General features: G+C 47.3%; 1 protein-coding gene and 1 long non-coding RNA gene across 9 annotated transcripts in view; one reads left to right on the plus strand and one right to left on the minus strand.

Moving 5' to 3' along the window:
* Positions 1 to 2,349: 2,349 nt before the first annotated feature.
* The window catches only part of RIN2 (Ras and Rab interactor 2), a 225,527-nt gene continuing 201,359 nt past the window's right edge, over positions 2,350 to 26,517 (plus strand). For 4 of the 8 annotated variants that reach the window (XM_067707356.1, XM_067707362.1, XM_067707354.1 and 1 more), the window contains exon 1: positions 2,355 to 2,513. The gene's annotated coding sequence lies outside the window, so the exon portion shown is untranslated. Of the gene's footprint in view, positions 2,514 to 26,517 lie in introns of all 8 variants that reach the window. The other 4 variants (XM_067707365.1, XM_067707364.1, XM_067707359.1 and 1 more) reach the window with 2 other exon arrangements.
* On the minus strand, positions 13,501 to 18,981 carry LOC137207455 (uncharacterized). Its single transcript, XR_010935094.1, has 3 exons — positions 18,623 to 18,981; positions 15,446 to 15,691; positions 13,501 to 14,994 (listed from the first exon to the last, which is right to left on the minus strand). It is a non-coding gene; the product is annotated as an uncharacterized lncRNA (long non-coding RNA).

Below are 26,517 nucleotides of genomic sequence, written 5' to 3' on the forward strand. Positions count from 1 at the left end.
TATTTTAGAGTTGTTTGTTTTTTTTTTCCTGGAGTTTTCTCTGACCACCTACCTTAAATCGCAGCCTCCCTAGCACCCTTTCTTCCCCCTCAACCAGGTTAACTTTTTTCCATGGTACGTTTCATCAACCATGTCACATATTTTCCTTGCTCGTCTGGTTTCTGGCCTCCCTCCCCATGAGACCGTGGGTTCCAGGAGAACACAATGTTTTATCTTTTGGTTCCCTGCTATCGCCCCAGAGCCTACAACAGTGCTTGCACATACACAGTTGCTCCTCAATAAATAGTTCTGATGAATAACCCCAAATCCATCTCTACAGTAAGATGTTTTCCGGTGGTGGGGGGTGGGGTAGGGGACAGGGCCAAATGGGCCCCGAGTTCTGGAACAGATTGAGCCTGTGTCCACAAGACGAAGGAAGTTTTCAGGAGGGTGCCTGGAAAGGGAGACAGGGAAAAGAACAGGAAGAAAGGAGCAGAGGCCATACCTGTTCAGCATTTACCTGGGGCACTTTGTCTACAAAACACAATCAATCCGGTGGAAGAAGGGAGAGAAGGAGGAGAGATGTGGGACCAGGTCTGTCTCTGTCTACTTCTCCCTTCTGCCAACGTATCCAACTGCAGAGGAATTCCTGACTGTTCTACCTGCAAAATAAATAAGAATCCATACTTCCCTCCAGCTCCAGTGCCACCACCCTGCTCTGTGCCACCTTCATCTCCAGCCAGGATTATCTCAACAGTCTCCTAACTTGTTTCCACCTTTGCCCCTTACAGTAGACGCTCCTATACAGCATCAGGCCCATCTTTCAGCAATATAGCCAGACCACATCACTCTCCACTCAGACCCTCACGATTTCCAGCCAGCGGCTCAGAGCCTTTGCCCCTAGTTCTCTCCCCAGGTATTCCCTTCCTCACCTGCCCAAATCCCACCTTCTCAAGCAAGCCTCCTCTGCCTACCCCACCTGTTGGATCCCACACACTGCACCACACGCTAGCACTCCCCAACCTCCTTATTTGGCCTCCTTATTCTACTTTTTCTTTGGTTCCCTATCACTGACCTCTTCTACCATCCCAGATAATTAACTCATTGATGTTCATGGTTCACCCTCTGCCCCTGCCCCCCCAGAAGGCCAGCTCCACCAGGGCAGGGAGATCTTTGTTTCTAATCAATAACAAAGATCTTTTCATCTTTTGTTCCCCAGCTCATCCCAAACATTAGAGCAGTGCCAGGCACATAGCAGGTGCTCAATTCTTTATTGAATGGTTGACTTGGAGCAGAAGAGAAGCACAGTGGGCTATGTTTTCCTGGGAGCTGAGCTGATTACAAATGAAAAATAAATTTGGGGATTTTAGAAGGCAGGATTCACAGGAGCCAACACCAGTGAAATCTAAGTCGCCTCTTTGGCTACTGGTCTGAAGCAGAACAGCAGCAAAAATAAGGTCTTTGTCCGTTTGTTTCCTTTTTCTGCTCTGTCCGAAACAGGTGTCTTTGCGTTTTTGGTTTTTTTTTTTTTTTTTGCGACACCAGCTACTTCGGTAACTCGAACGCTGTTAGGTATTTCTCTGCAAAGGTGCTCTCCCCAGCGCGGAAGTGGGAAAACTCAGCAGCTCACCAGGGACCCGCCCGACTCGGAAGAAAGCCTGCTGGTTCCTGGCCGACAACCAGCCAGCAGCTCCCCGCCTGTCCGCGTCGCCTCCCCAGGGGTGATAAAGGTCTCCCAGCGCGGAGCCAAACCACATCCCTCCTCCCCGCCGCTCTCGCTCCCGCGGGGCCGGGGCTGGGTGGCCCTGAACACACAGAAACCAACCCAGGCGGTCCCCTACCCAGCGAGGACGAGCAAAACACCTCGCGGCGGGGACACGGCGCGGCCAAACCCGGGACAAAGGGCCGCGCCCACGCGGGCCTCCCCAGCTGGGGCTCCCAGACCGCGCGGCGGATCGGGGTCCGCTGGGGGGCGGCGGGGCTCGTCACGGGAAGGGGGTGCAAGCGTGTGTGCTGCCCTGTGATGGGCGGATAGAAAGGAGACTGGGCCGAGTCTCCGAGAACAAAAGTCCGGTCCTCCCCGGGGACTGAGAAGAGCCGGGCGGCGGCGCCGAGGCGGGGCGGGAGCCGGGCCAACCAAGTTCGCTCCGGGTCAGATCAACTTTCTGGTCCAGCTCTCCTCCCTGCAGCCTGGGTCCCTGGTCCCCGGGTGAGCGCAGAGGCTGCGCGTCCCCGCAGCGGAGGGTGGGCGGTACCGGGGGCGCTGGGGGCCCCGGTCGCGCAGGCGCCTTCCTCGCCCCCTCGGATTCCCCCGCCCCATCCCTCCTGAGCTCTGTAGGGCGGTTGGGGGAGGGGGATGGCTAGAGCTGGAGCCGAGGGAGGGCGGGAGGCAGACACAAAGCCCTTCCCTCGCCTCCACCTCCCCTCCTTCTCTTCCTCCTCCTCCTCTCGGGCGGGGAAAGTCAGCCCCGCGCTAGTCCGCGGGGCCACCGGTCGCCCCCGCCTCCGGGACCTGCGGGGAGGGCCTGCGCGAGGTAAGGGGCGGCGGTAGCGGAGACCCCACCCCCTGTGCCCGCACCCGGCGCGCCGGGAGACTCCTAGACTGGGGCGGAGGCGTTGCGGGGTTCGAGGCACGGGTGCCGCTCCTCGCACGCTCCTCCCCTAAGGCCTGGGGGCAGAGCGAGAGAGCGGCCTCGGGGGTTTTGGGGACGGGCGGGGGAGGGGGGAACAGGGAGTGGGGGCGCCGGGACGGGGGCAGGGTGGGCTTCCGGGCAAGGATCTTAAGCGGACCTCTGCCGGGGTGGGGGTGGTGAGGGGCCGCCGAGGCTGCGGGTGCGGGCGCACGGGGTGCGGGTGCGGGCGCGCGCGGCGGAGGAGGTAGGGACTTTGGTCGAGTTCTACCTGCGGGGACGCCTACGGGGTGTCAAGTGCGCCCCGCGCCGGCGCGCGCGGCCCAGAGCGGGGTCGCATGCCTGGGTGCCCGGCGCAGACCGGGTACGTGCGCTCAGCCCATGAGCGGGGCAGACGCTTGGGCTAGGGATTGCCTCCCCCGGGGGGAGAAGCCGGACTGGGGGCAATGGGGTTTTCGCGGTGATTGATGGCAGGCGGAGGAGGAGTCCGGGTTCCTGCCGGGAAGCAATGGGGCCACTTTCCCACTTTGAGGCCTCCTAGCCCCCCACCTCCACCCCCCGGGCTCGGCCTCCACCCTTGGCCTCGGCTCCCACCAGCGCAGCGTCCACCCACCCGCGCCCCTCGACGGCCGCGGGACGGCGGGGAGTTTGCAGAATTCAGCTTTAAACCCTGTGATGTGTTGCCAAGAAATACAGGGCGCGACCGACCCCCTGGGCCCTGACCGGCGCCTCGCTTCTCCTCTGAGCTTTCAGATCCTGGGGCGGGGTGGGGGTGGGGGGCTTTCCTAAGTCAGCAGAGGAAGCCGCGCACGAACCCGAGCGCTGTGGAGCGGTAGTTTCTTGCAGGCCTGAGGGTTTCAGGCACAGTGGGATTTCTTGGGAACATGCTGTCATCAACAAGGAAACCCCAGAGCACTCTTCGGACCAACAGGACTTTGTAAATATTGCAACAAAAGCAAACATCTGGCGGAACTCGGTCATTAAGAAAAATAGTGTTTTAATGCGATATTGAAAAACATCAAATTTCATGTAAAAAAATCCACAGTGAACAAAATATCAACATTTTACATCAAGTCCGGGTTGTGGTTATGACTTTGCATCATTGTTCAATGGAGGCAGTGTTTCCAGTCGCCCTCAGTTTATCTGGACCCCACCTGGGGGTTTATGAGGCTTGACAGTGGCATGCAGCAGATTATGCAATGCCGACTTTGTATATAGTCATGGGTTTTTTTTGGTTTTACTATGAAATTTTTTAAAATTGAAGTATATAGTTGATTTACAGTGTGTTATTTTCAGGTTACAGCAAAGTGATCAATTACACACACACACACGTATATATATATATTTTTTTTCAGATTCTTATCCCTTTTAAGTTATTTTTTTGACTGTGGAACTCTTACTAACTTTTTACCCAGGTCAGATACGCGAGAGTATTTTGACGAGTGGACATAAAGGTGGGCATTTTCTCTTTTCCAACGTGTCTCTAGAACAATCGTGCAGTCCCTGCTCTGGCACCTTCACAGAGGGCATCGGGGGCCGTGGGTTGGGAGGGGCCTGGGGGGAGACTCACATTTGGGACTCTAGAAAGTAGGCTGGGGGTTGACAGGAGCTTTGGGGTTTGGGGACTCCACCTTCAGCATTTGGAGACAGGGGATGTGAGAAGACCAACCTGCTACCGTGACCTCTTTGTCTGGAGACACTGTCCCATAGACAGGTTATCTGAGTAGAGAAGTAACCCTAAAATAGTCCACCCTTGACTCCCCACTCCAATGCAGGGGCAGATGGGAGCAGCTTGACTCCCAGGTCTGTGGTATGCGCTTGTTTAGAGATAACTTCCCAGCAGCCGCCCCACCCCATGAGGTCCTCCTCCCCTTCGCCAAATTCAAGGGCCACTACCCACAACAAAGAGGAGTTCCTTCTCCAGAAATACCTCTTTTCAGAGGTAAATCCTCCCCCTCTGCTTGGAGGAGACAGATAACTCATTTCTCCTCTCTCCAAGGGCAGTCACCACTGGGAGGTCAACCTCAACTGGGCCCAAGCAGCACACACGGCCTGCATTCCATCATTTTGCTCTGTGTCCCATTCCCCTCGTATATCCAATCCTCCTGATGATCCTTCAAGATTCCTAGTGGTTTCAGCTGGGAAGGATTCCCTGGTACGGCACCAGAATTCCTTGGGTGTGTATTACTTACGAGCAGTATGCAATGGCCGCCATTTGCCCACGGTGAACTTCCTAAGGGTGAGAGCCAGCTCCTAGTTCTAACACTTAAGGAATGGGTGTTGAACAAGTGAACAGAAGTATCCCCCTGTTAAAAAGCATTTAGAGGAGTTACAGGGCAATAAGTATATCCTTAGCAGATAATATTTTTTTTAATGTCACTATTATTGCCCTTGACATTTTATTTTTTTAGTATTTATTTATTTATTTGTCTGCACCAGGTCTTAGTTGCGGCACGCGGGATCTTTGTTGCCACGTGAGGGATCTTTAGTTGCAGCATGCGGAATCTTTTAGTTGTGGCATGCAGGATTCTAGTTCCCCAACCAGGGATCGAACCCGGGCCCCCTGCATTGGGAGCGTGGAGTCTTAACCGCTGGACCACGAGGGAAGTCCCAGCAGATAATATTTTTATAGTGCTTTATAAAATGCTTGTCCAGATAATATCTCAGTTGTTTCTCACAACAATACTAACAATTCCATTTGGTAGGTGGGAAAACAGAGGCCTGGAGAGGTCAAAGCACCAAAGTTGGAACCAGGGCTCCAGGCCCAGTAATCATTTTGCTGAACCACTGCTGACTTGCTAGAGGTGGCCCTGCTCAGATGCACATCCCACGCAGTGTATGTCCAGAGCAGAATTTACAGTGGTGTTTTAGGAGGCGGTTTTACTAAGGAATTACTAGAGTTACTCGGATAAAATGCTTTAGAGAAATGCTAGTGTTAAGCAGGTTTTCCACTGCAGGACTTTTCAGTGCCTTTATTATCATTATGTGCATTGGGACTCTTTAGGATGACTCCATAACATGTAATGTTTGCCAGCTTCTTTTGGCCACAGAACCATGGAACATCTTCTGGATCCAGTGTTCTAACGGGTCCACTTGGGGAAATGTTGCTTAGTTCACTCAAAACCTTCTGACATCTAGGCAGTGTTCAAGGACCACTAGTGTGCAGAATAGTAAACAAACGTATGTTCTGGACATTTAAAAGGCACAGTAATAACCCCCTTGTAAATTTAGAGTAAATTGTTGGTTCCCCAGCTTCTGTGCATCTGATTAACAAGAGTCAGTTCTCCCGGGTTTGATCAGATCTGAGGGAACTGGAGGAGTTGGGTAGACAATGCAGACAGGCCCTAGAGAGCATGGGCCCTTCATGCTGCCAGCAGCAGGCAGAGCTCACCCAGCCTCCCCGGAGAACCCCTCAGATGCAGCTGTTTCTATGGAGTGGCCGCTTAGGGCCTCTTGTCCTGATGGTGACTCGTCTTTGTTGACCGCACCCATCGAGTGGGAAATGCAGTTGCCTCCCTTCTTCTCTCCCTGGGAGCTGTGGATCCTGTAGGGGACCCATGTCTACATTTACTCGTGAAGAGGAAGCCGCGGTCACTGTCTGAGTGCCTGGGATCAGAAACAAAGGGCTGCTGACGGTCATCCGTCATCCAGGTCCCCCACTGCAGGAGGTGCAGCCCCCAGTTCAGACATGCGCATTGTTTGAAATTGTTTTGAATTAGAGCGGGCCTGCAATCCACTGTGAGGTACTTTTCACAGACCAGTAACCCTGGCTGTTCAGGCCTTATTGCATTTAGGAGAGGAGATGAACAGTGGATTCCAGAGTTTGTATTTCAGGGATTCAGAGGAGAGTGGTGGGTTTGGAGGAGCCTTGGGAAAGGTGATGCCGGATCAGAGAGAGGCTGGGTGAATTTAACGTCCGTCTGCTTTTGGATGGAGACATTTCTAGGTTTCCAGTGCTGAGCAAATTATCTTCCAATTTGTTTCATAGATGTTTCCAAAGCGCAGAATCTAAGCAGCTCATTTAGAGATCTATAATTGAATAGGGTGGTGTCACAGAGGTCAAGGAAAGGAATATTTTGAGAAAAATGGACCTATCAGATGGGATGGGTGTTCGTGAGAGGAGGATGTGTGTGTGTGTGTGTGTGTGTGTGTGTGTGTGTGTCCCCTTCTGCATGTGTGGCCAAGGAAGAGAGTGGGGAGGAAATACTGAGTGTGATTTCCAACCCGCTGAGTTTTGAAGTCCTGTATGTTACCTGATAGAAATTGTCAATAAGCAGGCAGGGTCAGGGGGTCACAGGGGTGCTGTGGGGGACTGGAGCAGGGGAGTTGGTGAACTCACCCAGAGAGAGGCCACGGGCCAAGCAGAATGGCGTCAAGGTAGAACCTAGAAGCCCACATCCAGATCCAGGGAAGGAAAGAGAAAGAGCCTGCATTGATGATGAGCCGGACAACCCAGAACTTTCAACCCACTAGTTCCTGGCCATCGTGTGTTGTGATTGACCAGGGCCCAGGCTTACCCCAGATTGTGAATTTTTTTTAACAGACATCATATTAGTTTCAGGTATATAACTTAATGATTCAATATTTCTATATATTGTGAAATGATCACCATAAGTCTAGTTAACATCCGTCACTGTTGAGTTACAGAATTTTTTTTCTTGTGATGAGAACCTTTAAGACCTATCTGCTTTCAGCAACTTTCAAATATGCAATACAGTATTATTAACTATAGCCACCATGCTGTTCATTACATTCCATGACTTATTTATTTTATACCTGAAAGTTTGTACCTTTTGACCATCTTCACCCATTTCTTCCCCATCCCTACCCCCTGCACCTTCAACTCTGGCAACCAGCAATCTGTCCTCTGTATCTATGAGCTTGGTTGTGTGTGTGTGTTTTCAAGATTCCATATATAAGTGAGACCATAAGGTGTTTGCCTTTCTCTGTCTGACTTATTTCACTTAGCATGATGCCCTCAACGTCCATTCATGTTGCTGCAAATGGCAAGATTTCATTCTTTTTGATGGCTAGATAATGTTCCATTATATCTATATACCGCATCTTTATCTGTTCATCCATCAGTGGACACTTAGGTTGTTTCCATATCTCGGCTATTGTAAATAATGCTGCAGTGAACATGGGGTGCAGATATCTTTTCAAGTTAGTGTTTTCATTTTCTTTGGATAAATACCCAGAAGTGGAATTGAAGGATCATATGGCAGTTCTAGTTTAAATTTTTTGAGGAACCTCCGTACTGTTTTCTATAGTGGTTGCAGCAATTTACATTCCCACAAATAGCACACAAGTGTTCTCTTTTCTCCACATTCTCACCAGTATTTGTTAACTCTTGTCTTTTTGATAATAGCCATTCTAATGGGTGTGAGGCGATATCGAATTTCCCTCATGATTAGTGATGTTGACCATCCTTTCATATGCCTGTTGGCCATCTGTACATCTTTGGAAAAATGTTCAGATCCTCTGCCCATTTTTTAATCAGATTGTATGATTTTTTTGCTATTGAGTTGTATGAGTTCTTTATGTATTTTGGATATTAACCCCTTATCAGATATATGATTTGCAAATATTTCCTCCCATTCAGTAGGTTGCCTTTTCATTTTGTTGATGGTTTCCTTTGCTGTGCAGAAGCTTTTTAGTTTGATGTAGTGCCACCTTGTTTGTTTGTTTATTGTTTTTGTTGCCCTTGCTTTTGGTGTCAGATCCAAAAAATCATTGCCAAGACTGATGTCAAGGAGCTTGCCACCTATGTTTTCTTCTGGGATTGCTATGGTTTCAGGTCTTATGTTCAAGGCTTTAATCCATTTTGAGTTAATCTTTGTGTATGGTGTAAGATAGTGGTCTAGGTTCATTGTTTTGTATGTGGCTGTCCAGTTTTCCCGACATCATTTATTGAGGAGACCGTCCTTACCCGTTTTTAAAATTCTTGGCTCCTTTGTTGTAAATTAATTGACCATATATGTGTGGGTTTATTTTGGGGCTCTCTTTTCTGTTCCATTGATATAATGTGTCTGTTTTTATGGCAATACTGTACTGTTTGATCATGATAGCTTTGTAATATAGTTTGAAATCAGCAAACTTGATGCCTCCAGCTTTGTTCTTCTTTCTCAAGATTGCTTTGGCTATTTGGGGTCTTCTGTGGCTCCATACAAATTTTAGGAGTGTTCTAAATATTTCTGTGAAAAATGCCATTGGAATTTTGGTAGGGATTGCATTGAACCTATAGATTGCTTTGGGTAGTATGGGCATTTTTAACAATGTTAGTTTTTCCAGTCCATGAGCACAGAATATCTTTCTGTTTAATCCCTGAGAAATGTGGAGTGTCAGCTGAGAGTGTGAATAGATCCACATCAGTTAATACTAGCAAACTGACTCTACAGAATTATCACATATTGAATGAATGAGTGATTAAATGACACTGTTTTTGGTAGTAGAAACTTTTAAAACTTGCTAATGCTATGGTGAAAGTCTAAACAGAGCCATTTTGCAGAAGTTTCTTAAAAGCTAAAGTTGGATTTGAGGAGGAGCAGGGGATGAAGTTATGGGCACTCCACGTGAGATGTCTTATTCTGGTCAAGAATCTTTGGTGGCAAGGAACCCCATTAGTAACTTTGAATAAGCCCAAAAGTTGTAGGAGGGTTTATGAAGGTATGCCAATTCGTTTAAGCCATCATTTTTTTTTTTTTTGGCAAAAATCCTTATTTTAAAACCTAAAGGAAAGAATCACATGTCCACTCCAACAGCTTTACCGGCTTTTTAGCAGTGATTTCAATGATGATGCTGTGCTTCATAGTGTACAAATGAGAAACTAATTTAGGAAGTGCATTACCAAACTTGGGTCTACTCGCCCACTGCACAGCAAAGCCAGTCTACTGACACCAAGTTGTGGTGAAGGAAAGTGTGGTGTTTATTTGCAGGGCATCAAGCAAGGAGAATGCCTGTGCTCAAAATACCTGAACTCCCTGATGGCCTTCAGACAAGGGTTTTTCAAGGCAACATTAGGGGTAGGGGTCATAGGCTACATGGTCAGCTCGTGGACATTCTTCTGATTTATTGGTGGTGAGGTGACAAGGTTAAGTTTCTGGAATCTCAATCATCAGTCTTCTGGTTCCAACGACCATGTAGACATCATGTAGTTGCCGTCCTCCGCCTGGGTGGGGGTCTTAGTTTTTGCAAAACAACTGGAAGATATGCATCAGGTGTTAGCTATATCCCTTGAGGAGGAACTAGGAGTCCTGCGACTGTTTTATGGCTGAATTGTTGTTTAAGCTATTATTACTTTTCTTGTTGGACTGCTTTTCCTTTGTTTCTGCATTTTCTCACTTCTCTAATTATTCACTACCTGACTCTGCTCTTTGGAACTCGTGGAAGGCCTAGGAGACTAAAATTTTTTTACAGACAAGAAGTGCGGGACTCTGAGGTCTCATACCTCTGAAGGCCCTGCAGGGCCCTGCTTGGTTTCAGGTGTTCTAATTACTGTGAGCTTCTGTCTCATTTGTATTTGATCATGACTTGTGGTCAAGTGACGGTCAACGGAGTTATTATGTAATTCCCCCACTTGCTTGAAATTCTCGAAAGTTGAGCATTTTAAAGGTAAGGCTTGGGTGAAACATTTGTATTTTACCATTTTTAATGAGTTAAGTCTGTTTTAATTGAGTAGGTTAAGTCTAATTGAGTAGGTTAAAATTGAATTAAGTCTATTTTAATTGAGTAGTAAATGAGATAAACGACAGGTATTTTAGATTTCATGTATATGATTTCATGTTAGGTCAGACATGCAAAATACAGAAATCCAAACATTCAGCTAGTTGAAATATTAGCTCGTTGAACTTTATTTGCTTTAAAAAGCTTTTTTTTTCCCCCTTTATTGAAGATATCACCACAGGTTTTATTACAAATATCTAACTCCCCATTGCATTTAAACTCAGGTTTGAGTACAAGAACATTTTTGAAAAATGAATTGAGGCAGATGTCTCTCCTGGATGGTTAGGGAGGGGCACCTTCACAGGTCAAATTGTTCCTGGACCCTGTGTCCCCAGAAATCAGCCAAGACCCCCCCCCCATGACCCCACAGGGCCAAAACCAGAGACCGTATCTCTGTAACCAGCCTGGGGTTTGGCTGCCTTCAACATGTGGCGACAGAAAGTGAGACGTCATCTAAACAACCATCCTCGTCTCACGATCCAGACTTTGTTCAACTAAGTGCTGTGCATTCGTGACTTTTTATCACACAAATACTTTCACTTTCCATGTAGTCAAGTGCCTGGACTTTTCCTATGGACTTCTTTAATTGGCTCCTGTGCGTAGAAGTCCTTTCTGCATCCTCAGTCAGCGAGCCACGTACAGTTTCTTCTTATTTTGATGCTTTCAGTTTTACAGGTGACTGTTGAAATTCACTTGGAATCACTTGGCAGATGGTCTGTGAAGTCAGGATGCAACTTCATTCTTTTTGGTCCCCACTAGTTTACCCAAAGGCCCAGCGTCATTTGGTGAATGAACCCAGCTCTCCCCAACTCTGTAAAACAGGCTGTATTTAGCTGAGCAAATCCCACTCCACTTTTCGCCTCTTTATCTTTCTTTCCTTTTGTCCCCCAGATTTTCTTGGCAAAGTTCGCCTTAATTCTTCCCATTAGTTTTATTCCATGGCGTTAGTTTGGAGTTGTATTAGGCCTAGCCACTGGTTTGGGAAGACCTGAGACGTCATTTTTGATTCTCTTCCCCCATCAGTTGAATTAGAGCCTGTAGGCATTTCTTGTGCAGATTCAGGCCTCACTGATTTCCTAGGCAGCAGGATGCCTGGGGTAGAAGATACAAACCTGGGCTGGTCCTGCAGGGATGTGGTTGCTTTTGGTTTCAGTGATGCTGGGAGGTGTGGGTCCTGGCTGACTTCCAGGATGGGCGCCGAGGTTCCTTTGGGATCTGACCTCTGCAGGTATCCCTCTGTAATTCCCGGCCTGAAGGGCCCCTGGCCTTGAAGGGGATACTTATAAACACTGGTGAGGACAGGGCAGGGTGGTCAGTGTTCCACTCATGTTACTGAGTCCAAGCTCATACCGCTCGCCACATGACAGGCCAGTAAATGGAGAGACGAGTTGTTGGGGGAAGGAATGGTGACTTTATTTGGAAAGCCAGCTGACTGAGAAGATGGTGGACTGGCGTCCCAAAGAGCCATCCCCCTCTCTTGAACTCTGTTTCCCTGGGACTGTGGTACCTCCTGGGGGTAGAGTCATGTCAAAGAGCAGGGGGCTGGCAGAGGGCAGCGACCTCCTTCTTCCATCCAAGGGTGGTGTGATTGCACATAGAAGGGGCATTTCCTCCTGTCCTGGGTGTCACAGAGGAGCACAGTGGAAGGGATTAGCTGGATGGACGGGGTGGTGGGTGTTAGCTGGTATCCGCTGGGTTTGGGATAGAGGAGGGTCCAGTGCAAAGAACAAGAACCAGGAGGAGTGTGGACGTTTGGGGGAAGAATGCGCTGTTCACTGTGGCTCCACTATGGACCCGAGCTTCCCCGCCTGTGAAGTGTGGAGAGAGGGAGGCCGTGGTCCAGGCCCTCTGAGGGCTCCTAGACCAGGGAGGCAGGTGCTTCACATGCGGGACCAGCAGAGGCCGGCTTAGGGCAGCATCATGTCCTGAAGACCCAGACCGTGTGGAAAGATGGAGAGGGTCTCGGAGGGAAAGCTGTCATCAGCTGCCCTGGGTGGAACGGCTCAGGCCCTGCGGGGAATTGCGCTCTATTTTTGATCTAAGTAGAATCTCAGCTTCCTTTGTCTATAAGAGGAGACAAGGGGGCATCTTCACAGGAAAGTGCTGGAGACAGTGTGGGACCCAGGAGAGTGGCCGGATCCGAGGCCAGCCCACTGGACGCAGGCATCGTTGTGCCCCCTCGCGGGTCAGTCTTTGGCCGAGGGCCGCCCCAAGCGCTTCTGGCTCCTGCACGCGGTCCGAGCAGGGCCCGTCAGCCTGAAGGCTGTCCTCCCGCAGAGACAGGGGCGCCGGCGGTGGGAGGGAAGATGTGTTTGAAAGTCGCACGGGGACCCGCGCAGACCTGGCCTGGGACGCTTGTTCTCAGCCCCACAGAAGCCGGCAGGGTGGGTGGTTGGAAGGTGGTCCCTCCTCCATTTCTTGGGATGGTGCGACGCACAGGAGTTTCTTGCTAACCCTCTGCTGTGAGGGATAATGTGTGCGGCTTACCGGCCCATGGTGGTCACACTGGCTCACCAGAAACCATCTCTGAAACTTCCTCACCATGTTGATTTCCCTCAGTTCTGCGGCAGGTATTTATGCCCTCAGATCTTATTGGAAATAGTCAACATAATCACAGGATGCCTGTAACTATGCAAAGAGCCTTCGTGGACATAGTTAGCCCTTGGGTTCTACCACTGTTGGCTCCCAGTTCCTTGAAGACTGATGAGGTGTAGGACAGGGGACATTGAGAACCTCAGGGAACTTTAAGATCTGAAGAGCTTCTTAATCCTGTCAGGAGACAACAACATAAATCCTCACTGTCCCGGCCAGTCACTAAATACACCTAAGCATCTGAGTGCATTCGTACCTGCACCTTCCATCTTTTCTGTGCTGTAGTCACCCTCCCCCCCCCCCCCCCCCCAGTTCTGGTAGTTTGCACCAGCCCCGCAGTGGAAGCGTAAGACCATGGACTTGTGAATTGCTTCAAACTAGCCAATCACAGGAGGCTTCAGAGATGAATGAAACCCATGGCTACCAGGGGCTGCAATTCAACCTGCAGACCCTCCCGTGATAAGGAGTCCACTCATCTGCTCTTCTGAGAACCCAGCAGCTGGAATAAGAGTTGAGACAGAGAAGCCAGAATTACATGACAGTACCACGTGGTCTGAGATGAGATTTTTTTTTTTAATTGAGTACAGTTGATTTACAATGTTGTGTTAATTACTGCTGTACAGCAAAGTGACTCAGTTATACATACATATGCACTTTGTAAAATATTCTTTTCCATTATGGTTTATCGTAGGGTATTGAATATAGTTCCCTGTGCTATACAGTAGGACCTTGTTTTTTATCCGTCCTGTATATGCTAGCTTATATCTGCTGACCACAACCTCCCACTCCATCCCTCCCCCAACCCCCTCCCCCTTGGCAACCACAAGTCTATTCTCTATGTCCGTGATTCTATTTCTGTTTCATAGATATTTGTGTCATATTTTAGATTCCACATATAAATTATATCATATGGTATTTGTCTTTCTCTTTCTGACTTCACGTAGTATGATAATCTCTAGGTCCATCTATGTTGCTGCAAATGGCATTATTTTGTTTTTTATGGCTGAGTAGTATTCCATTGTGTGTGTGTGTGTGTGTGTGTGTGTGTGTGTGTGTGTTTATATATATATATACATACCACATCTTCTTTATCCATTCATCTGTCAGTGGACATTTAGGTTGTTTCCATGTCTTGGCTGTAATGCTGCTATGAACGTAGGGGTGCGTGTATCTTTTTGGATTATAGTTTTGTCTGGATATATGCCCAGGAGTGGGATTCCTGGATCATATGGTAACTATTTTTAGTTTTCTGAGGAACATCCGTACTGTTTTCCACAGTGGGTGCGCCAACTTACATTCCCACCAACAGCGTTGGAGGGTTCCCTTTTCTCCACACCCTCTCCAGCTTTTGTTATTTGTACACTTTTTAATGATGGCCATTCTGACCGGTGTGAGGTGATACCTCATTGTAGTTTTGATTTGCATTTCTCTAGTAATTAGTGCTGTTGAGCATCTTTTCATGTGCATATTGGCCATCTGTATTCTTTGGAGAAATGTCTATTTAGGTCTTCTGCCCATTTTTGGATTGGGTTGTTTGTTTTTCTGTTGTTGAGTTGTATGAGCTATTTGTATTTTGGAAATTAAGCCCTTGTAGGTCACATCATTTTCAAGTATTTCTGAGATGAGATTTTAAACATTATGATTCAAGCTCTCAAGAGATCTATCACCAGATCTAATTTTAACTATCGATATAAGGTAGAAATATCTATTTCTTAGTTTTTTCCTAAGGTATTTTTCATTTCGTGTAAGTATCAAGAAACCATTAAAATAAGAATTGCAAGAGAAAAAAATGATCAACTGTAAGGGTAAAAGAAAATGAATAGTTTGAAAATGTAGCATTTTCACTTCTGTTTTTCCATAAGTCCATTTAAAGTCCTGGGTCTTAGTTGTTGTTTACTGTTCTGTGGGATTCTCTATACATCCCATGAAAGATGATACATCCCGTGAAAGTATGGGAGGCTTCAGGGTAAGCTGTACTCAGTTCTTCCAGAGAGAGAAAAAGAGCCTGGCATAAGAACCAAGACTTCGTAGTTCTCAAAGATTTTGATGCTTTTCTAAATTAAACAGCATTCTAGAAACAGAGATAAAAATCAATGCATTATGGCAAAGTAGTCGTTAAAGTTTGACTGAACTGAAGGTCCTTATACAGCTGCATGATTAAGTATTATGTAGTTTAGCAAAACTGCCTTTGAGGAAACATTTTTTGGTGAGTGCTAGGAAAATGGACCAAGCTATTAAGCCATTTGACTTCAAGCACGTTTACACACCATGTGAAAACCCAGCACAGAAGCAAGGAGAAAACCCTCTGACTGATAAAGCATTTTCCAATAAACTTAACGTTTAACAGAAAAGGTCTTCGAATGGACGGTGAGGGGACCCGATCCGCCTTGCCCTCTGTCTCGAGGAGGGGATGTGGAATCTTGTTTTTCCTGTAGCGTTGCTTTGGCTTGGCCACAACCATGCTCTACAATCCATTGACCCTGCCACCTGGTCACTGCCCCTCGTCCACGTCACATCCTCACCTGTGTCCTTCTCAGCCTGGATCTCGGGGTCTGGGGTTATAGCTGTTCCTTTGCATAAACGTTAATTTTCTTGTCTCTCTCAGGGGACTCCCCTGACTGAATCCAAACCCTGGTCTGTGTCTGCACCAGGCAGGCAGACAGGCTGGAAAACCACGGGCGCGTTGAGGGTTTGTGGCCATTGATCTCAAGGGCTCCTGTTCCATTTATCAGTCCGTCCGCTGTCCTCTTCAGATCAGATTTGACAGACTTAAAAAAAAAAAAATCACATTCACATATATACGGGAGATAAAGTTTCAGAAACTAACACTGCTCTGATGTTTCCTTTTCCCTTCTCTCTGATCCTATCCTATTTCATTTACTTAAAGTGTGCTGATGGTGACCGTCTAAATCGATTTCACAGGCCACTAATGGGCTTGGAAAAAAAGAAGCCCCGGACTATTTCATGCTGATCCCTCCCTTCTAGAACCTCCCACGCACTCCTCGCCCTCCTCACTCTCAGTTGATGACCTTACTTCTTATTTCACTGAGATGCTAGAATTAGAAGAACTTCCATGACTCCTGCCCTGAAACTACCAACAGACCTGCACCTGGATGTACCTTCTGTGTCCCCCTCCTGCCACGATGGATAGATCGTCTGTCCTCCTCTCTGGGGTCCACCCCTGCGCTGGTGCAGTGGACCCCAACTTTTCCCCATACTCGAGGACATCCCTCCCACAGTGGCTCCCTCTGTGTCCTGGATCACCAGTTTCCTGGCGTCTCTCCCGACTCACTTCTGTCCAGGTACAGTCATACCGTCGTATCACCCATCTTTAGAGAAGCTTCCCCTGACCCCACACCTGCCTCCCACTCCTCCCTTTTCTCAGGGGTGTGTTCTCTGTCCCCACTGCCCCGCCCATTCTTTCCTAGACCCACTCCCATCAAGGTCTTGTAACCCCATCTGACCTTGTCAGGGGCACCCGTGACCTCCACGTTGCCACATCCTGTGGCCAGTTTTTGGTCCCCATCTCCCTCCGTCTTCCAGTAGCATCAGACACAGGTACCCGCTCTTCCTTCTTAAAAATCCTTGGCTTTCAACGCCACACTTTCTCTCGCTTTTCCTGATTCTCTGGGGGCTCCTTCTCAGCCTCCTTTGCAAGCCCCCCTGCCTTTTCCTTAATCCCTGACCATCGAGTGCCTTGGGGATTAGTCCTTGGTCTCTTCTAGTTGATTCTTCCGCTAGGCGATCTCATCCAGCCTTGCTGCTCTCAATCCCACCTGCGCGCGATGGTTTCCAAGTCAAGCCTCCCCGAAACTGCAGCCACTCTTGGGTGCCCAGTGGTCTCTTGGGTATCTCCGCTCGGTGGGCTCGTAGGAATCTCAGACTGGATGTGTCCCAAGCGGACTCCTTGTCCTGCCCGCCTGGTCCTGCCCCCTCCTCTCATTTCCCCAGTATCCAGTAGTGCCATTCTCCCAGGTTTTCAGGCTCAACACCATGGACTGTCCCCCTACCCCAATATCTTGCATCCAGTCCTTCAGCAGGTGTGATCAGCTCTGCCTTCAAGCAGTATCCCTGAGCTGTCCACATGTCGCCCGCCCACTGCCACCACCTCTAAGCCCCCATCGTCTCTTACGTGGAATCCTGCAGTGTCCACCTGACGCATGGCCTTGCTCTGTTCTTGCCTCCCTGCAGTGTTTCTCTCCACGGGGTACTCACAGCCGACTTCTAAAAACATGTCAGTGCCTCTCCTTCCAGTTTTCATCTCACTCAGAGTAAAACCCACAGCCTTCTCTACAGCCCGCAAGTCCCTTTATGGCCAGGGCTCAGCACCCGTCTCCCCTCCCCTCCCGCCCTCCCAAGAGGTGGTAAGCCTGCCCCCGTCCCAGCCCTGTCCGGCTCCTCCTTAGCCAGGGATGGGTCCCCTCCAGATCCCCACGTGACCCGCCCTCACTGCTTCTGGTCTCTCCCGAGCATCACTGCAGAGACGGTGTCCCTGACCGCCCCGTGAAAAACAGCAAATCGACCCACGCCCTCCTCTGTTCTCCCGGCATCAGTTTGCACCTGACACGCGCTGGGCAAGTCGGGGGTTCGTCTGGTTTGTCCCCAGAGTAGTGCTGGCATATCTATAGCAGGTACTTAATAAAAACTTGTTGAATTAAATAATGAAGGCACAAAGAATCGTGAAGCTTGGGCGGGGTGACTAAAGGGCCAAAATATCCCTTTGGGCTAAAAATAAAAGTACGCCTGTTGTGAGGCAGCTTTCCAGCTTCCTGCAGGAGATGCTGCCCGCTTGGCTGCTCCAGCCCAGGGCGCGGGGGCCGTGCTGTGGAATCAGGAAGAGCACGAGCCTTGGAAGCTCTTTCTCTTGATTCTTTTCCCCGAACCCTGGAAAAAGTTTCTGCAAGAGAGATTCTTTTAAGTCTAAGTACATGCAGTGCTCAACTTTAAGACAGAGATAAAGACATTTGGAAATTTGAATGCAGCCTCCAGAAGGATGGGTGGGATGGGCCGAGGGACTGGGATGCTTACAGCTAATAAAGGCTCCAGACCCGGGAGAGTTGCTTCCGTCCTCCGGAAGAGGGCGCCGCCCTGCAAACCCCGGTGACAGACAAGTTTCAACCCACGTGCGTGACTTGAGGGGCCAGGCAGGACCGCTACATAATTTGCAGGGCTCGATGCAAAATGAAAATGGGGGCGCCCTGGTCAAAAATTATGAAAAATTTCAAGGAGGTGTCAGAGCGTTAAACCAAGAGTAGGGCCTTCCTGAATGCAGGGCCTGTGCGACCACACGGGCCACACGCCACCGAGCTCGCCACAGGCCACGTGAGACGTGAGCGTCCGCTGACCAGGGCTTCAAGGTCTAGCTGAGGAGCACACCAGCCAGGGGCACCGAGCGCCTTTGAGGTGGTTACCCCCTGTGTTGTCCCTTGGGACACAGGAAGTGGTTTTATTTTCCCTCTTTTCTTCAGATCGTAGACCCAAGGCACAGAGAGGTTAAGTAACTTGTCTGTGGTCACAAAGCGTGAAAATGGAAGAGCCGAAATTCAAAGCTGCTCTGTCAAATGCCAGGACCTACACCCTTAGCCACACCCATCACATCTCCAGAGCATCTCTTTGTGGAAATACGAAGGTGTATTAGAGCTGCCGTTAACTCCCTCTGGAGGTGCCAAGGACAGAACCGGTCTGGGCCCCTCTCCTACCTTCTGGTGGCCTTGGGCAATCCTCAGCCTGTGGACGCAGGGCTCCAGTCTCCACCTGCGTCCTCCGGTGATGTCCTCCCTCTCCGTCCGCACATGGCCTTCCCTCTGCACGTGTCTGTGTCCAAATTTGCCCCTTTAATAAGGACCCGGGTCACACTGGATTATGGGCTTAAAGACCTCATCTTGATGAAAGCAGCAGAGGCCCTATTTCCAAATAAGGGCCCATTCTGTGTGGCGCTGGGGATCAGAACCCCACTGATCTTTTGCAGGACACATAATTCAACCCATAACAGGATGTAAAGTTGGAAAATGATCAAATATGCAGGAAGTGTGACCAGTGCACATGGTCAGAAGTAGAGTCAGGCATTCTCGGTGGTGAGTAGTTATTCTGTGGTCAAAGCGCCCGATAGGAATCACCTCACTCCTGCCCTCCTGCCTTGTTCTCAGGGCAGGGAGTCCTCGCCACCCGCCCAGAAGTGGAGGAAGCCGAGAATGGGAGCCGAAGGCTTAAAGAAATGACAGGTGAAGTGGGTGGATCTCGACTGCTGGTTTGGAGGTGTGCTGTCTGTTAAACCAGCAGCGCTGGGTGCCGGGGTCCCTGGAGAGTCAGCCCTTAACCAACCACAGCTTCTCCTTCTGCTGCCTCAGGGAGTGCTAGAGACCAAATGACTGGATTTGGGAGATGAGTAATAGAACTTCCGAATTCCTAAAAATGCAGATTCTGATCACAGCCTATTAAAAATAACATCATGAAAAAAAAAATAACATCATGGAGTGTGACACTAAAAATAATAAAAAAGATTCTATGATATTACATAAATACCATAAAATAATATATACATGTAATTAAAAGAATAGATTTAGCTTTGTAGAAAACTCATGGTCCTGCCCTTGCTTTCCCCCTGACCAACACCATGACCTTGGAGTTTCCTCCGTTCAAACCCTGAGGTTCTGTCCCGTGGAACCGCTGCTGTCACGCAGGGGCAGGATTCACAGGTCTCTGCAGGCTCCGCTCTTTTTTCTCACAGAAAACTGGTGAGGGCAGAGCTCAGGTTCCTGAACTCAGCTTACGTAATGCATCTGAACTGGCTCCAGCAACGCCTGCCCCTTCCCAACCCCCGAAGCCCGGCACTGAAGGAGGAGAGAACCTTGGGATTGTTCAAGAGGACGGGTGACAACACCTGCACTCAGTGGAGCCAATTGTAATAGGATTTTATCTTAAAAAGATCACCCTGACTGCTGGTTACAGAAAGGGTTTCAGTGAAGCAAGAGTGGCCTCGAGGGGACCAGATGGGAGAGTCTTATAATCCTTCAGAGGGCGGCTGTGGGTTCTCAGGAAGAATCAGAGGCACTGTTTAGAGAAGACCCAGCAGAGCTCAATGATGGATTTGCTGTGAGGTGTGCAAAGGAGGAAATCATCCGGGATGGCCCCGGGCTTCCTGCATTGACCACTCGGGCTAGCGGGAGTGCCATTGAAGGAGATGGTAAACCTGGGAGGAAAAGGCGTGACACTGAAGAGTCCCCTGTTGTATGTGTTAAGTTTGCAGTGACAGTGGGAACTCAGGCGGAGGTGTCAAGGAGACTGATTCCAGGGTCTGGAGCTTAAGAGAGCTTTGAGCTGCAACCCCACAGTTAGCCGTTTTAGTATATCTAAATCCAGGAGAGGGTGACATTGTCTATAGCAGAGGTATGGAGGTGTTGTCCTAGGGTTAGCTCATGGAGCAGGATGGTCATAAGTGCAGAATTTTATGTTTCTTGATCTGGTGACAGGAGTCTGAAAATGTTGCAGCTCAAGGGTTGCTGCTGGTTCATTCCTCTTAACTGCTTATCTTCCCCGCAGACAGAGCCCCTCTGATAGTTGGGACTCATCTGGCGCCCTCTAACACACGGTTTCTGAGTCTGATGGAGAAGGGCCTTGGGGCTGAAGAGACCACTTGATTTTGTTGATAGAGTACTGAGGACTGACTGAACTGGGCATCATGGTGAGAGCTGACCTTTATTGAGTCTGTGCATGTCTCGTACCCCGCACAGACCATGCACTGTCTTTTCAAGTGCTTGCACCAATCCTGAAGATGGGTACTCTTCTTATGCCCATTTGACACTGGGAAGATGGAAGCTTGGACAGCATGAGTGACCTGCTCAAGGTCAAGCTAATCAGGGCTGGAACAGTTTGGCCCCAGGTGTATCCATGGACAGAGCCTGATTCTCCGAGTCAGCAGGCCGAGGAACTTTCCATCACGTGACCCACCGTTGTGCAGGTGGGTGTGACAGTTGGTGCATCCGGGAACCTGTGTTCCCCCCACCCTCCCTTGTCCGAGCCTCCAGCTTGGCTCCCACCACAGCTGTGGAGAAATGCTCAGGAAATCTGGTTTCACAATTTCCCTCTGAAATAGAAATACTTAACACAAATATTTTTGTGACGTTTATAGTTCGTTTATAGTTCACTTTCCTAGGCATTCTCAAACCTCCATCCTTTCTGTGCCCTCAAGTCTACCAATAATTTCTTTGCAGTGAGTTGATGAAATAGGAAAAGGGGTGAAGGGCGGCAGTGGAGGTGTGAAGGCGCACATGTACCACCCCACCCCACCTTTAACTATCTTCTCGCTTATTTGTAAGCCTGTATTGCTGGTGGACCATCAAATTCTTTAACAAAGAAAGAATTTCAACTAATAGATTGGTTATAGTTTTTTTTCCCTTCTTTTTTAATTGTAAAATATAACAAAATTTACCATCTTCACCATTTTAAGGGTACAGTTCAGCGACATGAAGTATATTCAGATTGCTGTACGTCCATCCCCACCTTCCATCCACAGAACTCTTCTCATCTTTCCGAACGGAAATACCCACTAAACAATAACTCTCCGTCCCTCTCTCTCCAGATCCTGGCAATCACCACTCCACTCTCTGTCTCTGATTTCCACAACTCTAGATGCTTCATATAGGTAGAATCATACAGTATTTGTCTTGTTTATTGGCTTATTTCATACAGCATAAATGCTATGTATTTACCACATGAAATACTGGCTTATTTCACTTAGCATAATGTCCTCAAGGTTCAACCATATTGTAGCACGTGGCAGAATTTCCTTCCTTTTTAAGGCTGAATAATCGTCTATTGCATGTAATACCACATTTTGTTTATCTGTTAATCTGTCCGTGGACAGTTGGGCTGCTTCTGCCTTTTGACTATGGTAAATAATGCTTCTCCGAACATGCAAGTTCAAATATCTCTTTGAAAGAGATATTTGTTTTCAGTTTTTAGGGGTGTATACCCAGAAGTGGGATTGCTAGGTCATATGGTAATTCTATTTTTAATTTCTTGAGGAACTGCCATACTGTTTTCCATAGCAGCTGCACCATTTTGCATTCCCACCAAGAGTTCACAAGGGTTCCGATTTCTCCACATCTTCGCTAACACTTGTTATTTTGGGGTTTGTGTGTGTGTGTGTGTGGTTTTTTTGGGTAATAGTCATCCTAATGGGTACAACATAGTATCTCATTGTGGTTTTGATTTGCCTTTCTCTAATGGTTACTTACGTGAAGCATCTTTTTATTTGCTTGTTGGCCACTTGTATATCTTCTTTGGAGAAATTTTTACTCAAGTCTTTTGACCATTTTTAAATCTAGTTGTTTGTTTTTGTTGTCAGGTTGTAGAAGTTCAGTCTATATTCTGGATATTAATCCTTTATCAGATACATGCTTTGTAAATATTTTCTCCCATTCTGTGGGCTGCCTTTTCACTCAAATGCTTGTGTCCTTTCAGGCACACATGTTTTTTAATTGTGATGTAGTCCAATTTATCTTTTTTTTTTTTTTTCTGTTGTCTGCTTCTGGAGTCGTACCAGGAAATCATTGCCAGATACAATGTCTTAAAGTTTTTCTCCTATATTTTCTTGCAAGAGTTTTATAGTTTTAGCTTTTACACTTCGGTCTTTGATCTGTTTTAATTTTTGTATATGGTATGAGTTAAGGGACCAGCTGCATTCTTTTGCATGTGGATATCCATTTTTCCTAGCACCATTTGTTGGAAAGACTGTCCTTTCCTCGTTGAATGGTCTTGGCACTCTTATTGAAAATTATTTCACCATATATGCATGGGTTTATCTTTGGGCTTTATGTTCTAATCTGTGGGTCTTTTTGTCTGTCTTTATGCCAATACCACATTGTTTTGATTACTGTAGCTTTACAGTAAGTTTTGAAATTAGGAAGTGTGAGTCTTCCAAATTTGTTCTTCTTTTTCAAGATTGTTTTGACTATTCAGGGTTTCTGGAGATTCTATATGAATTTTAGGATGAATTTTTCAATGTTTGCAAAAGAAAATATGGTGTTGGTATTTTGCTAGGGATTGCATTACATCTGGTTAGTATTGACATCTTAATATAAATCTTCCAATCCATAAACGCTGAATGTCTTCGCATTTATTTGTGTCTTCTTTAATTTCTGTCAGCAACATTTTGTAGTGTTCAGTGTACGTCTTTTGCCTCCTTGGAAAAATTTAAATTTATTCCTAAGTATTATATTCTTTTTAATGTGATTATAAATGGAATTGTTTTCTTAATTTCCTTTTTGTACTGTTCATTCTAAATGTATAGAAATGCAACTGATTTTGTGTGTTGATTTTGTATCCTGCAACTTTGCTGAATTCTTTTATTAGTTCTAATTGTTTGCAGAATCTTTAGGATTTTCTAACATATAAGATCATGTCATCTGTAAACAGGGATAACTCTTCTTTTCTTTCCAATTTGGATACCTTTTATTTCTCTTTCTTGCCTAACGCTCTGGCTTGGGCTTCCAGTACTGTGTTGAATAGAAGTGGTGAAAGTGGGCGTCCTTGTCTTATTTCTGCTCTTAAAAACAGGAGGGAGTGTGTTTTAATCCTCCTCCATCCTTTAATCCTTCTCCATCATTAACAGCAAAGTGTTTTGGATTTTTGTTTGTTTTTTCATTCTGTTTGAATGTGAAGCCTTTAAAGGGGCTGAGGATGCAGGCAGAGGCTGTGGAAATCCTGGTGAGGCGGGGAAAGGAAGGATGCTGATGGGCATTGCTAGGGGAAACACAAGGAAACGGGGAATAAGTGTGTGGCTGAGCCGTGCCCCCAGGAGTGGGGTTACACCAGCTACTGGTGGCCTGGTCCATACAAGCTCCTTCCCCTCTAAGCCCAGGGGACCCCTTCCCCATCCCCAGTCCACCAGGGCCCCTTCTGCCTATGGCTCCGTGCTCACCTGTCTGCTGGGGTCTTTGCCGCAGTGGAGAGCCAGGGTAGGGTAGCCCCAGCCACACTGAGGAAAAGATTCTTTGGAACCTGAGCTCCGCTTTCTTCACATTTTTTCCTCCACACAGGAAGTTTTAAATCCCACACTCCAGTTACCATAAAATGACACCACAGGGATTAAACAGGCTTTTATAAATTGTTGATTAGATTTGACACCGCCCCCCAAATAGCCTGGAGGTTCCAGAAAATGACAATTTTAAACTAAACCCTCAAGCCAACTGGAGCCATCTTGACTCATGGCAGAAACTTCACCAATATTTTTCTCTGACTTTATATTTGTTTCCAGCTGAGAATCAACCTTCTTTGTGATGAGGGGGATTTCCTGTTCACATGAACTCTTTCATGGCTCTGGTGCAGTTTTCATTCCACAAGAATTAAAAAATACTGTGAAAAAACAAATAAAATGCTCAGGGGGAGCAAAGCCTTGCTTTGTGGCATCCCTGGGCTTTTACTCTGTGGTTTTTTAAAGTCAGATTTCACTCTTAGAAACAAAAACATAATTGAATATTGGGAGACTTGGGACCTCTGATTACAATCGACACGTGCTACACTCCAGTCTTACGGGGTGTGATTTTCCTCCAAATCTAATGAAATTCCCAGAAAGGCAAATAATGCTATAGAAGCTATATTTTCAATGGAAAAGAAAACAATCACGTCTCTGTTTGAGGTCTAGCTGAACAGATTTTTATTTGTTTGGAAAGGAAAAATAAAGTCTCCTGATACAGAAGTGATAACTTTAGAAATGCAAGGGGTATTATTGCCCCTGGGCATTTACAAATTTATAAATTATCTACACGAACATGCTTCCTTGACAGGTGTTATAAAACAGGTGCAGTATCGGTGTTCAGACAAGATGGTGAATTAAATTTGCATAAGCATTTACGTAGACAAAGAACTTTAGGTAACAAAAGACCCTAAAAATCGTTGAATCCTAGCACCTAACTGTACAGAAGGGGAACACCAAGTCCTAGAAAAGTTAAATTATGTGTCCGGGTTCTCACAGCACACACACTTCACGTTTGAGGCCCTGTGGGCCATTTATTTAAATGTTGCTGGGGTGAATAACAGTTATGTTTGATTTTAATCTCACATCACTAGTTGCTTTTTGTCCCCTTTCTGGAGAGATCAAGAAGTCTAATCTAGCAGGAAAGACATTTTGTGTTTTTGTTTGTTTTTATGAGATATGTGAGACTGTAAATTGTACTTTTATGACTGAGTTGTTTTTACCTATTTGGATTTTTCTTTTTAGTTTCTTTGCTTCCTGTGTGCTACCTGCTCTAATTTCAAACTTATCTTTTTCTAATTTTTTCAAATTAAATAAGTAAAAAAAAAACAACCCAGAAACCAGAAAACAAAACAGCATTATCTTTGCTCTCTTTGCTCTTGACATTACAGAGGACAGTGTCACCTGAAAAAAGCCTGAGTGAAACAGTGATCCAGCGGAGCTGGACTCTGAGACCTTAAACAACTGATTTGCTCATAGTTATCTTTTTATGGGTTTGTCCAAGAGTGGTTATGGTTTATAAAAAACGTGTCTTAACTTGAATAGAGCTCTTTTGATGAGAATTTTTTTGAAGTCTGTGATTAAAAGAAAAGTAGTTCCCACTGTGCTGGGAACCTTCTCTACGTCATACCATTCAGGGTCCCCACATAGTTTGTGAAGTAAGCTCCTTGATCCCATTTTACAGATGGGTAAACACAGGCTCTGAGAAGTTAAGTAAGCTTGTCCCAAGTCACAGAGTTCGTAAGTGGGGCCAGAGCCAAGATTTAGAAACCAGGAGCGGACTTCCCATGCCACGTCCCGAACACAGAGCAGATGCTGGGAGAGCCCCGAGCCCGTTGGGGTGCAAGGAAGGGAACTGAGGCCCAGAGAAGCCACAGAGCTGCCTCGTTAGTGTCTGGGATGGTGGCCCAAGCTTCCCGACTTTCCCACGACTCCAGGGTTCCTTAAAGACCAGCAGTGGAGAGGCTGGATCTTGAATTGGGGAACACTACAATGAGTAGAATTTGGATTGGGGAACATATTAAGTCAAAAGGTATGAATACCCAAGAGAAAATTAAAAGTAACTTAAAAGAGAAGACAGGGGACTTCCCTGGTGGCTCAGTGGTTAAGAATCTGCCTGCCGGTGCAGGGGACACGTGTTCAAACCCTGGTCCGGGAAGATCCCACATGCCATGGAGCAACTAAGCCCGTGTGCCACAACTACTGAGCCCACGAGCCACAACTACTGAGCCCATGTGCTGCAACTACTGAAACCCACGCACCTAGTGCCCGTGCTCTGCAGCCACTGCAGTGAGAAGCCTGCGCACTGCAATGAAGACCCAACTGAGCCAAAAAAAATTTTTTTAATTAAAAAAGAAAAGAAAAGAAAAGAAAGAGCATGCAGCTGACCCTGTGAGAATGCTAATGGCAGTGTTTCGGAGGATCTATCCACTTGGGTCACTGCAAAGTGGTACGAGGAGACCTGCCTGGTGATGTTCTTTGCAATTCTGTGTCCAAAGAAGCGGTGTCAGGCCTGGGAGGGGATTGCAGTGCGGACGGGGAGGGTGTCTGACTTCTGGCTCAATTCTCACTACATCAGCCAGTTCTACAAGATAAATGCTGCATCTTGTGTGTCAAAGC

The sequence above is a fragment of the Pseudorca crassidens genome, chromosome 15 (genome assembly GCF_039906515.1).
Source record: "Pseudorca crassidens isolate mPseCra1 chromosome 15, mPseCra1.hap1, whole genome shotgun sequence".
NCBI lineage: Eukaryota > Metazoa > Chordata > Mammalia > Artiodactyla > Delphinidae > Pseudorca > Pseudorca crassidens.